Source organism: Diaporthe citri, assembly GCF_014595645.1.
Source record: "Diaporthe citri strain NFHF-8-4 chromosome Unknown scaffold_1, whole genome shotgun sequence".
Lineage (NCBI taxonomy): Eukaryota > Fungi > Ascomycota > Sordariomycetes > Diaporthales > Diaporthaceae > Diaporthe > Diaporthe citri.
Window position 1 is genome coordinate 11,911,940 of NW_025064846.1, and position 12,534 is coordinate 11,924,473.

The following is a 12,534-nucleotide window of genomic DNA, read 5'->3' on the forward strand; positions in this document are numbered from 1 at the left end:
TTTTTAAAATATTTATCTTTTCCTTTTTTTTAATTCCCTTTTATTTTTATCTTTTTTTTTATTATATTAAAGCTCTTTCTTAAATTACCCTTAAGAGGATTTAATAAAACTTATTTTTTATTATTTAAGTAGCTTATTTTTATTAATAATTTAACCTAAGCTAATTTTAATCTTATATATTTTTAATTAATAATAAAAAAAATAAAAAGTTAATTATAAGTTAATTATTTATTAATTTTCTCTTTTTTCTTATTTTTATATTAAATATTGCTAAATAATTTTATATTTTAACTTAAAGCTTTAATTAAAGCTTATATTTATTTTTAACTTATTATAAAAAAGAGTTAAGTATAATTAAATTTATAATAATATTATAAGTACCTTAAGATTATTTTTTAATTTTAAAATACTTTTTATACTTTTAATATTTAAATAAAATATTATCTTAATTTTATATTAATATATTATTAAGCTTTAAACTTATTTTAAATTTTTTATTAAAGATTATACTTAAAATATAATAATAATATAAATTTAAAATTAAAATAATAAATTTAAACTTTATAAATATTATTTAATATTAATTAAAAGTATTTTAAATTTTTAATTAATATTTATTATTATTATTATAACCTTAAATTTAAAGTAAAGGGAGTTATAATATAAAATTAAAATACTTATCTTACTTATTTATAAGTTTAATAAATAGCATTATATTATATATTTTTATATTAATTAAATTATATAAAAGATTTAAACTTAAAGTATAATTTTACTTAAGCTTTAATTAAATTTAAATTTAATTTACTAAAAGTTTAATATAATATTAATAAGTAAGATATTAAATATAAATTTAAGGAGTTTTTTTTATTATAGCCTTATAATTTTTATTTCTTAATAAAATATCCTTTTATTAAGTTTATTTTATTTATTATATTTATTAATACCTTTATTTTTTAAACTTTAATTTAAATATCTTATAATAATATTAAAAATAAATTCTTTAAAAGTAATTACTTTAATTAAAAATATTATTGCTTTTAAATTTCTTTATTTTATTATTATTTTAATAAGAATTATTATAATATATATATTATATTTTTAAGCTTAAAGTTTTTTTAAACTTACTTTTATTTTAAAAATATCTTTAAACCTTAAAAATTATTTATCCTTTTTTATTTAAAGCTAAAAAAGGAATTTTAAAAAACTTATTAAGAAAAAAAAAGATTTAATTTTACTTATTATTAATTAAAGCATTAACTTTGCTTTAATTAAACCCTATAATTTATTATTAATAATAAATTAAAGATTTAAATTAATATTTTAAAAGTTTTATTTTTTATTAATATAATAATTTTATTATAAATAGCTTTATTTATAATTTATAATTTAAATACCTTAAAGTTTAATAAAATTAATATTATTAAGATTTTAAATAGCCTTAAAATTATTACTTATTAATTCTTTTACTTAAATAATTAAATCTTAAAATTACTTAAATAATATTATATTACTTTAAATTTAATAAAAGTAATTAAAAGCATTATTATTAAATAATTTATTTAAAAAAATTAAAAAAAAAAGCTTCTTACTTTTTATAAATTTAATAATTAAACTTATTATATAAACTTAATTATAATTATTAAAGATATTATTTATAATAACCCTTATAATAACTTAAAAGCATAAAAAGGAAAAATTATAAAATATAATTAAAAACTTAATAATATAAATAATATTTCTTTTATTATAACTTAATCCTTTTATAAGGCGCTTTTATTATATTTAAAAAAATAATTAATAAAAGAAAGGATTATTTATAAATTAGTAAAAAATATTCTTTAATTAAATTTTAAATATATTTTATTAAAAGTTATTAATTAAAAACTTAAATATTTTAAATAAAATAAATATTTATTTATATAAAATAATTTTAATTAAAATTTACTTAATTTAAAAAGGCTAAATTTTCTTTAAAAAAGTTAAAATAATTTTAATTTTTTAAATTACTTTTAAAATAAAAACCTATAAGCTTAATAATCTTTCTTTAAATTTAATTATATTAATATTATTAAAAAATATAATTAGGATTTATAAAATATAAATAAACTTATTAAAAAGTTTATAAAATTAAAACTTAATTTAATTAAGTTTAAAAATAAATTTAAATTATTTTAATAAAATATTAAAACTTTTTTTTATAATAAATAGTAAAATAATCTTAAGATAATTAAATTAAAAGCTATAAATTTTATTTAATAATCTTTAGCAAAACTTAATTAAAATAATCTTAATAATAATAAAGTATAAGCTATAATTATAATGTTTTTCTTTAAAAAAAATAAATTACTTAAAATTTATTATAATTATACTTTTTAAAATTATAATGCATATTAATATAATAAGCTTAAATAACTTTTTTTAAATAATTTATTAATAGCTTTTAAGCTAAAGAAATTATTAATATTCCTTAGCTTATTTAAAAATACTTAAGCTAACCTTTTAAAATATTTAAATTTTACTTATATTTAATTATATTATAATTAAAGTAGCTATAATTTAAAAAGATATATTTATAATTAATTAAAATTTTTATTTAAGAAAAAAAGGTTTAATTTATTTTATATAATTAAATATTATAAGCTTATTAAAATAAATTCTTTATTTAAAGAAAAGGCTTTATTAAAAGCTTTAAAAGTAATTTAAAAATTTAATAATTAAAAAAAAGTTAGCTTAATTTTAATAATTATAAATTTTATAAATTATATAATTTATATTAAAAAAAAGCTTATAATTATAAGTAATAATAAACTTTCTTAAATAAATATTATTATAATTAAAAAAAAGCATATAATTAAAAATATTAAAAATTAAAATAAAGTTATAAGAATTATAAAAGCTAATTATATTTAACTTAAAGATTTTAAAAAAAATAAAAAATAATTAATTTTAAATTATTAATAATAAGTTATAATTAAAAAATAAGAAAAAAATAAAAAAAAAGAAAAATTTATTTATTAATTAAAATTAAACTTAAAAAAAAACGTTAAGTTTCTTATAATAAAAGCAAGCTTAATAAATATAATAAACTTAAAATTAAAAAAATATATTATATAATTCTTATTATTTAAAGAAAAAGCAGCTTAAGTAATTTTAATTATAACTATTAAAATAAATATTATAAATATCTTAATATTTAGCAATATTAATTTAACTTTAATTAAATACTTATTAATAATATAATTTAAAGTATATATTTTATTAAAAATACCTTTTAAGTTAATATATTTTAAAAATTATATTAAAAACTTATTTTTTAAAGTTAATATAATTACTTTCTTAAAAGATAATATTAAAGCTAATACTTTAATTAATTTATTATAAATTATTTAATATTAAATTAACTTTATTATTATATTTATTATAAATATAATTAATTAAAAATATTTTAATTTAACTTACTTAATAATTTATATAAAAGTAAATAATTATTCTTTATAACTTACTTTCTTAAATATTAAAGCTAAAATAAATCTTTTACCCTTATTATATTATAAATATAATAAACTTTTATATACTTTACTTAATAATATAAACTTAATAATATATAATAAAAATTCCTTATTTTTAATTAAAGTTATAAAAAATAAATTTATATTAATTTAAATAAAATTAAAGCTATATTCTTTATTATTAATAATAAAACTTTTAATACCTTATATTATATTCTTTTAAAAATACTCTTTTTTTTAAATATAAACTTAATATTTAAATAATTAAAGAAATACCTTTATATCCATTTTATTCTTAATAATATTAAAATAATATATAGTTTAAGATAAAAGAATTAAAAGCTTTTTAAAATAGCTTTATTTAAAGGAACTTAAGTTTTTTAAAAGTACTTATTAGCTTTTAAAAGTATTTCTTTACTTTCTTTAAGCCTTAATTAAAGCTTAATATTAATTAATATATTAATTATATTAACTTATCTTAATATTAAAATAAAAAAAAATAAAAAGGTTTTAAGTATTCTTTTAAATAAGGATATAAGAAAGTTAATTCTTATATTTATAAAAAACTTTTAAGCTAAGGTTTAAAAGATTTATTAAATTAAAAAAAAGGTTAATAAATATAATTTATATTTATAATATTTATTTATAGAAAAGAGCTATATATATTAAAAAATAAGTTAATAAAATTCCTTTTACTTTAATTACTGCTAAATTAATTAATAAAATTATTTAACTTTTAATTAAGACTTTTTATAAGTAAATAAACATTAAAGTTTATTTTATAAATAATTATTCTTTTAATAATATTATTTTTAAGAGTATAATTAATTAAAAATTTATTTATAAAAAAGGAATAAAATTAGCTATAAATAAAAATTATAAAAATAAATATAATGCTTAAATTTAACTTAAGTTTTCTTTAATTAATAAGAAATTAAAACTAATACTTAATTAATTAAATGCTTTTTTATAAAAAAACTATAACTCTTTTTTAAAGTAAGAAAAAGAAATATTTACTTATTTACTTTTTAATTAAGAAAAATCTTTAATATAAAATTAATTTTATATTATTTAAATTAATATTAATATAACGCTATTATAATTTATTTAAATAATTCCTTATAAAGCATATTAAGCAAAGATAATTTAATTTTTAAAAGTCTTAAGGAAAATAATTATTAAAATATTTAAAAATTAATAAGTTAATAAAGTTATTAAGAAATTTTATGCTATTTATAAAAATTAATAATTTCTTATAAAAAAGAAAAACTTTAATTATTAATTTATTAATAATATTTTAAAAGCTAATAAAGTTATAATTAAAAATGCCTTTATTTTATTATTAATAAATAAGTTTATTAAAAAGTTTATAATATATAAAATATTATTCCTTTTTAACTTTTTTTTAAAATATAATTAAATTAAGCTAAATAAAAAAAGTTAAAATATTATAATCTTCTTTATTTTATTTAAATTATTTTAATAATATAGCTTATTTATAAAAGCTATAAATTTTATTATTTAATTTATATAATATATAATTTAAATCTTTTATAACTTAATTTTTATAATATATAAACTCTTTCTTAATAATATTATAATTAAAAGTTTAAAAATAAATTATAAAAATAAAGAAATACTTATTTTATTAAGGATTTAAAAATATATAACTAAGTATATTAAGAATTTTAATAATATTTTTTATAATTTTAAGTTAGCTAAAAAAGTAATTAATATTATTAAATTAAAATAATATAAATAATAAGTTAATATTATTAACTATATTTATAAAATATTTAATTAATCTTTATTAAATAAAAAGATTATTAAAATTAATAAATAAAATACTTATAAAAATATAATTAAGCTTAAATTCTTTTTAAGCTTATTAAATTTTTATAAAGTATAAATGCCTTTTTATAAAATTATTATTAAGCTATTATTTAACCTTTTAAAGAAAAATATACCTTATTAATAAACCTTAAATTATTAAAAAGCTATAAATACTTTTAAAGTTATAATTACTTTAAAGCTATACTTAATTAATATTAAATATTTTAATAATAAGATTATTTTTATAATAAATATAAGTTTTAAGAAATAAAGTATATACTTTATATAAATTAAAGATAAATTATAATATTTAATTTAATATAAAAGTAATATTTAAATAAAAATTAAAAAGTTATATAATATAATAAAATAAAAATATAAAGCTATTTTATATATAATTAAGTGCTTATGCTTTTATATTTATAATATTTACTTTACTTTAAAAATAAGTTTAAATATCTTAATTTAATAATTAAAAAGATTTACCTTAAATATATTAAGTATTTATATTATAAGGTAGCTAATTATAATTAAAATATATAATTTTATTATTTATTATATTAAAGGTTTTAAAAATATTATTATAAATATATTTTTTAAAAAGTTATTAAGGTTATTAAATAAAATAAATTATAAATTTAAAAAAAATATTAAAAATTAATATAATGCTTTTTTTAATTAATTATTTTAACCTTAATTATTTAATTAAAAATTATTATTACTTAATAATTATTTTTAATTAAAAGAATTACTTAAGATTACTTAATATTTTTATTATAAAACCTATTTTAAAAACTTAATATTATAATAATAATTATTCTTTTATAAAAAAGCTTATTATTTTTTTATTTATAAAAAAATTCTTTAAAAATAACTTAAAAAGAATTTATTATAATAATAAGTTATTAATAACTTTAATTAAAAATAAGAAATTATTAAGAATTATTATGCTTTTCTTAAGCATTATAAAAGAAATATTATTTATTTTTAAATTTAAGCTATATATTATTAAAAAAGAATATATATTAATATTAAAAAAGCTATTATTAGCTATTTTTATTATAATAAGTAAAATACTTAAATTTATAATAATAAAATTATTTTAATTATATTAAATTAACTATTTATTAAGATTTATATTAATATTTAATATTTACTTTTTAATTAAAAATATAATAAGCTAATTAAAAAATAATATAACTTAATAAAATAAATTAAAGCTATGCTTTTTAAAATAATTAATTTAAAAAGCATTAAAAAATTCTTTATTTAAAAATTCCTTTTTAAATAAAGGCTTTTAATAAAGGTAATAATAAATAGGGAATAAAAAAATATAAGTTAATTTACTTAATATTTCTTAATAATTAAAATTAAGAAAATTATAATCTTAATATATAATTCTTATATTAATAATATTATTAAATATAAATACTTTATTATTATTATTACTATTAAAAAAATGCTTAATAAAGAAATTAAAGGCTAAATATAAATCTTACTTTATGCTCTTTTTGCTAATTAAACTTTACTTAGGAAATTTTATAAAAAAAGTTTTTTTTATTTTCTTTATAACTTTAAATTAATTATTTTAATTAAGATTATTATTCCTATATAATATATTTAAACTTAAACTTTAAATATATTTATTTAAAATGCTTTTAATTTTTAACTTTAATTACTTTTTAATTTTTTATAAAATATAAAAATAATAATTAAATTAATCTTAAATTATAAAAAGAAAGCTATATAATAAAATATATATTATAATTTCCCTTAACTTATTTCTTTAAAAAAGAATAACCTAGTTTTACTTATTAATAAGCAAAAAAAAGCTAATTATTCCTTATTTTAAAAACTAACTTATTATTAATTTAATTCTTTTATTATTTATAAAATTTATTATAATAATATTTATAAACTTTAAATACTTAATAATATTTATTTTTTAAACATATTTTCATTAAAATAATTAAAAAGATTTATTAATTATTTTAAGATATAAGAATTTAAACCTTATTTACTTTAAGAAATTAATTTTATAAATATTATAAATAATAACCCTTTTTTAAATATTTTAATAAATTTTAATTTATTTAACCTTATCTTAAATAACCTTAACTTTAATTATTATTAAAATTAATTAAATATATTTTTATTTATTATTTAAGTATATTAATTATTTATAATCTTAAACTTATTAAATTTTTTAAATTTTAATATTTAAAATACTAAACTTATAATATACTTATACATAAAATAAAGAAACTTAAAAAATAAGCCTTTATAATTTATTAATATTCCTTTGCTTTAATTAAATAACCCTTAATATTTTTAATATAACCAGCTTAGCAATACTTTTAAATCTTAGCTTAGGTATTTATTTAAAGGAGGGAGTTATCTTTTCTTGCATATATATATATATATATTTTATTATAATATAAAATTTCTTTTTTTTTTTTTATATGCATTTATTTACTTAATTAAATTTAACCTTAAGTTTAAATATAAAATATTATATTTTTAAAAAATGCATTATTATAAAATTTATTATATATTTATTTATTATTTTTTTATTAAAATTAAAAACTTTCTTTTTCTTTTAATAACTTAATTTACTTTTCCCTTTTTCCTTTTACCCTAATTATTATTTATACCTTATTAAAAGCTTACTTTTATAATTAATATAATAAGAATTTTATATTATAAAATTATAATTATTAACCTTAAATAATATTAATTTCCTTATTTTAAATAATATTAAAGCTAATTATTTCTTTAAGCTATATTATCTTATTAATAATAATTATAAAGCTAAGCATACTTTTAAACTTTACTTATTTAGCTATTATAACCTTTTATACCTTCTTTATATTACTATATTTATTAAAGATATAATTAAATCCCTTAATATAATAAATATAATTAATATAAATATTATTATAAAAATTATATAAAAAGCAGTAATTAAAAAAAGAAATTATAATAAAGATATTTCTATTTATAATTAAAAAAAAGTTGCAACTTATATACTTTAAGTAATATTTATAAGAAAAAGCATTTTAATAGCTATAAAAGGCTATAAGTAAAGCTATTTAATAATAATAATTAAAGTAATTATATATTATTATTATATACTTTTTATAAAAAGCTTTATTATTTTTCTTAATAATAATAATATTTATATAGCTTTTAATTAAATTCTTAATATTATTTAAAAATTATTTTTTTTATAGCTTATTAAGAAACTTATTAAATAATTTCTTAACTATCTTTTTAAAGATAAGATTAATAAATTATTAAGCAAAGTATTAATTTTATTTAATATTAATAATTTTATATATATAAATGCCTTTTATAAAAGCATTATAAAGAATAGTTTTAATAAATTAATCTTTATTAAAAATACCTTTTAGCTTAAAGAAAATATAAATACCCTTAATTAAGATTTATTTAGCTTATAAATTATAATAAATAGCTTAAAAAGGGAAAAAAGAATTTTTTTATATTAAACTTTTTAACCTTAATTAAAAAAAGTTTAATAATAAAAATATTATTATAAAAAAATATTTAAGGATAAAAGAATTATAATATTTTACTTTAATTTTAGCTTAACTTAAAGGCTAATTAAAGTTAAAAGAATATTAAGAAAAAAAAAAAGAAGAAAAAACTTAAGGGAAAAAAGGAAATTTATATATATAAAGTTATTATAATAAAAAAAGATAAATAATATTAATAATAAGCTATTTTATTATTAAAAGAAATAATTTATTACTTTACTTTTAATTAAGGTTAGTTTATTATTAAAAAGAAGTTATTTATCTTTAATTCCTTATTTATAAAGAAATTATTTATTTTTTTATTATAAAGAAATTTTAGCTAAGTAATTTATTTTAATTTATATTTAATAAACTTATAAATTAAAAGAAAAGTACTTTATAATTAGCTATTATTTAAGAAAAATAAGAAATTATATACCTTTTTACTTTAATTATTAATAAAATAATAAATTAATAGCTTTTAATAATAATTTATAAGCCTCCTTATTACTTTTTTTTTTTTAATTAATATAATTATTTAACTTAAAGGTAATAAGTTAATAATTTTTATTATTTTAATTTATATATATTGCTATACTTATTTATTTATAATTAAGCTTTCTTTCTCTTTTTTTCTTTTTCTTTTTTTTCCTATTTTTATATTATTATTAATTAAAAATTAAAAATTAACTATTATTTAGTTATTTTAATAATAATGCGCTTTTAATATATTAATCTTTTCTTTTACTTAATTCTTATTTAAGGATAAGTAATAATTATTTATAAAAGCTGCTTTAAGTTATAACTAAATATTAATTATATTTCTTTCTTATTTTTAATCCTTTTTACTTTAATTATTTATATAATAATCCTTAAAAGTATAAAGCTCTTTTTATTATTATACTTTTTTTTATTATTACTTAACTTTTATTACTTATTTTTTACTTTATTATTTATTTCCTTTACCTTCTTTCTTTATAATTAAAAGCTAAAATATTTTTTAATTAAAAAGATAAGATAAAAAAGCGCTTTTAATTATTCCTATATTATAAAATACTTTAAAACCTTAATGCTTTAATTTTAATAATTAAGCCTATTAATTTAAAAAAGAATAATTTAATACTAATAATTTTAAAACTTTCTTACTTTAATAATTTTAAAAACTTACTTAATAAAGCATTATAATTCTTAAATATTATAAATATTTAAAATTAATAAAACTTTGCTTAAAAAGTAAATATTAATTTTTTTAAAAATTCCTTTAAAATAAGAATTATTATAAATAAGGTTTATTTAAATAATATTTAGTAATTTTAAACTCTTAATTAATTATTATTCTTTAATATAAAATAAATAATATTTAATAATAAGCTTATAAAGATAATATAAGAATATTTTTTAAGCATTAATTTTTATTTTAAGCTAAGAAAATTAATTAAATTAATAAATTTAATAAAATAATATTAAGCCTTTCTTACCTTTAATTTCTTTAATATAAAAGGAATGCTTTATAAATATAAAGAATTAAGAACTTAATATATTATAGCCCTTATAATTTAATAACTTTTTAACTTTTAAAATATTATATTTTTACTTAAAAAATCTTTATATTATAATTATACTTTACTTAAAAAATATTAATAATATAAATTAATAAAAAATTATAAATTTATTATTATATTTATTTATATACTTAATTATTAAATAATAATAATTTTTAATAAAATGGAAAATTACTATTTATTATAAAATAATTTTGCATTAAAAAATAAAAAAAGTAAAATAAATAAAGATATTAAAATACTTATTTATAAATATTTAATGGCTATTTTAAAAAATAAAATATAAGATTTTAGCAAGAAGTTTATATTAAGATTAAAATAAATTAATAAAGTATTTTATAAATAATATGCTATTAAGTTTATTAAAAACTATTTTAAAGAAAATTAAAAAAAGAATAATTAAAAGGTATAAAATTAAGCTAAGGCTTTTTTAATTAAAATTATATATTATAAAATACTTAAAGCTATTATTAATATTATTACTTAAATATTTACTATTTAATTAAAGCTTAATAAAATTAATAAAGCTATTTAAATATTTATATTAATTTCCTTTATTAAAATTAATAATATAAGAATAATTAAAATAAAAAGTAAGCTTTTATTATAAAGAAATATTATTTAGCAATAACTATTTAAATTATAATATATTAAAATTACTATTAATTATAAAAAGAATATAAGGGAAATAATATCTTTAATATAAATTAATTTAATAACTTAATTTTAAATATTTAATATATAATAAGGTATAAACTTTTAAATAGCTTAAAATTAGCTAAGCATAACTTTAATTAAATAAGCCTTTAACCTAAGCATTATATTATAAGATATTTTAAAATTAATAAGAAATGCTTACCTTAATATATATAAGGATCTTTCCTACTTATTTATTTTAATAATAAATATAAATAAAACTTAAAGCATATTAATTAATTTAAAATAATTAAAATAATAATAAAATTTATTTAAGAATAATTTAAAAAGTTTATAAATAAGCTAGCTAAGTAATTAAATATAAGGTATAAATATTAAAAGCAAAAGTATTATAAAAAGCAAAAATAAAAGCAAAAGCTTTATAAAAAGTAAAAGCAAAAATTAGCAAAGCTAATATATTATGCTTAATGCAATAATTAAAAAAAAGAATAAATTTACTTTTTATTTTATAAAGATATTTAAATCTTTAATAGCTATATTAGTGCTAGCTATTAAAGCAAACTTTAATAGCTAAAAGGATATAATTAATAAATATATTATTAAGTAAATTTTAAGAATATTTAAAGCTTTTATAAAAAAGCAAAAGTTATAATAAGATAAATAAGCAAGGAATTAAAAATAGTAATAATAATTAAAATTATAATAAAGTAAATTTTAAAATTTATAAGCTTAATTAAAAATAATAAAGTTTTATTTTAATAATCTTTATAATACTTATTATAAAATGCTTAAAAAAGGGTATATTAATAAGTATAGGAAATTATATAAGAAATAATATTACGCTAAATTTTAGCTAGCTATAAAAAGCTAGCTTTTATGCTTATTTTAAATATTCTTTTAAGAAATTAACTTTTTTCTTTTTATATATATTTAGTGCTTTAATTAAGCTTTTCTTATTTTTAAGAATTTTTAAAATATTTATTTTTTCCCTTTTTTTAATTCCCTTTTATTCCTATCTTTTCTCTTTATTATATTAAAGCTCCTCCTTAAGTTACCCTTAAGAAAGTTTAGCAAAACCTATTTCCCATTATTTAAGTGGCTCGTTTTTACTATTATTCCTTTATAATATATTTATAATTATATTAGCAATCTTTAATTAAATAATTAATGCATATTTTTAAAAAGTATATAAGAAAAAAAAGTTAAATTAAATTTAAAACCATTAAGTTTAAATTTATTAATTAATTAGTTTAATTAAAGGTATATATTTATTTAATTATGTTAAGTGCTTATAAAAAGTAGGTATATAAAAAGGCTTAAGTTATTATTAAGGGGTTAAAGGTTAATTATTTTATTAAAGTACGCAATTAATAAATAAAGGTTGTTTTAGTAATTATATATAGCAAATCGTTTTAATTACGTTAATTAGCAAAG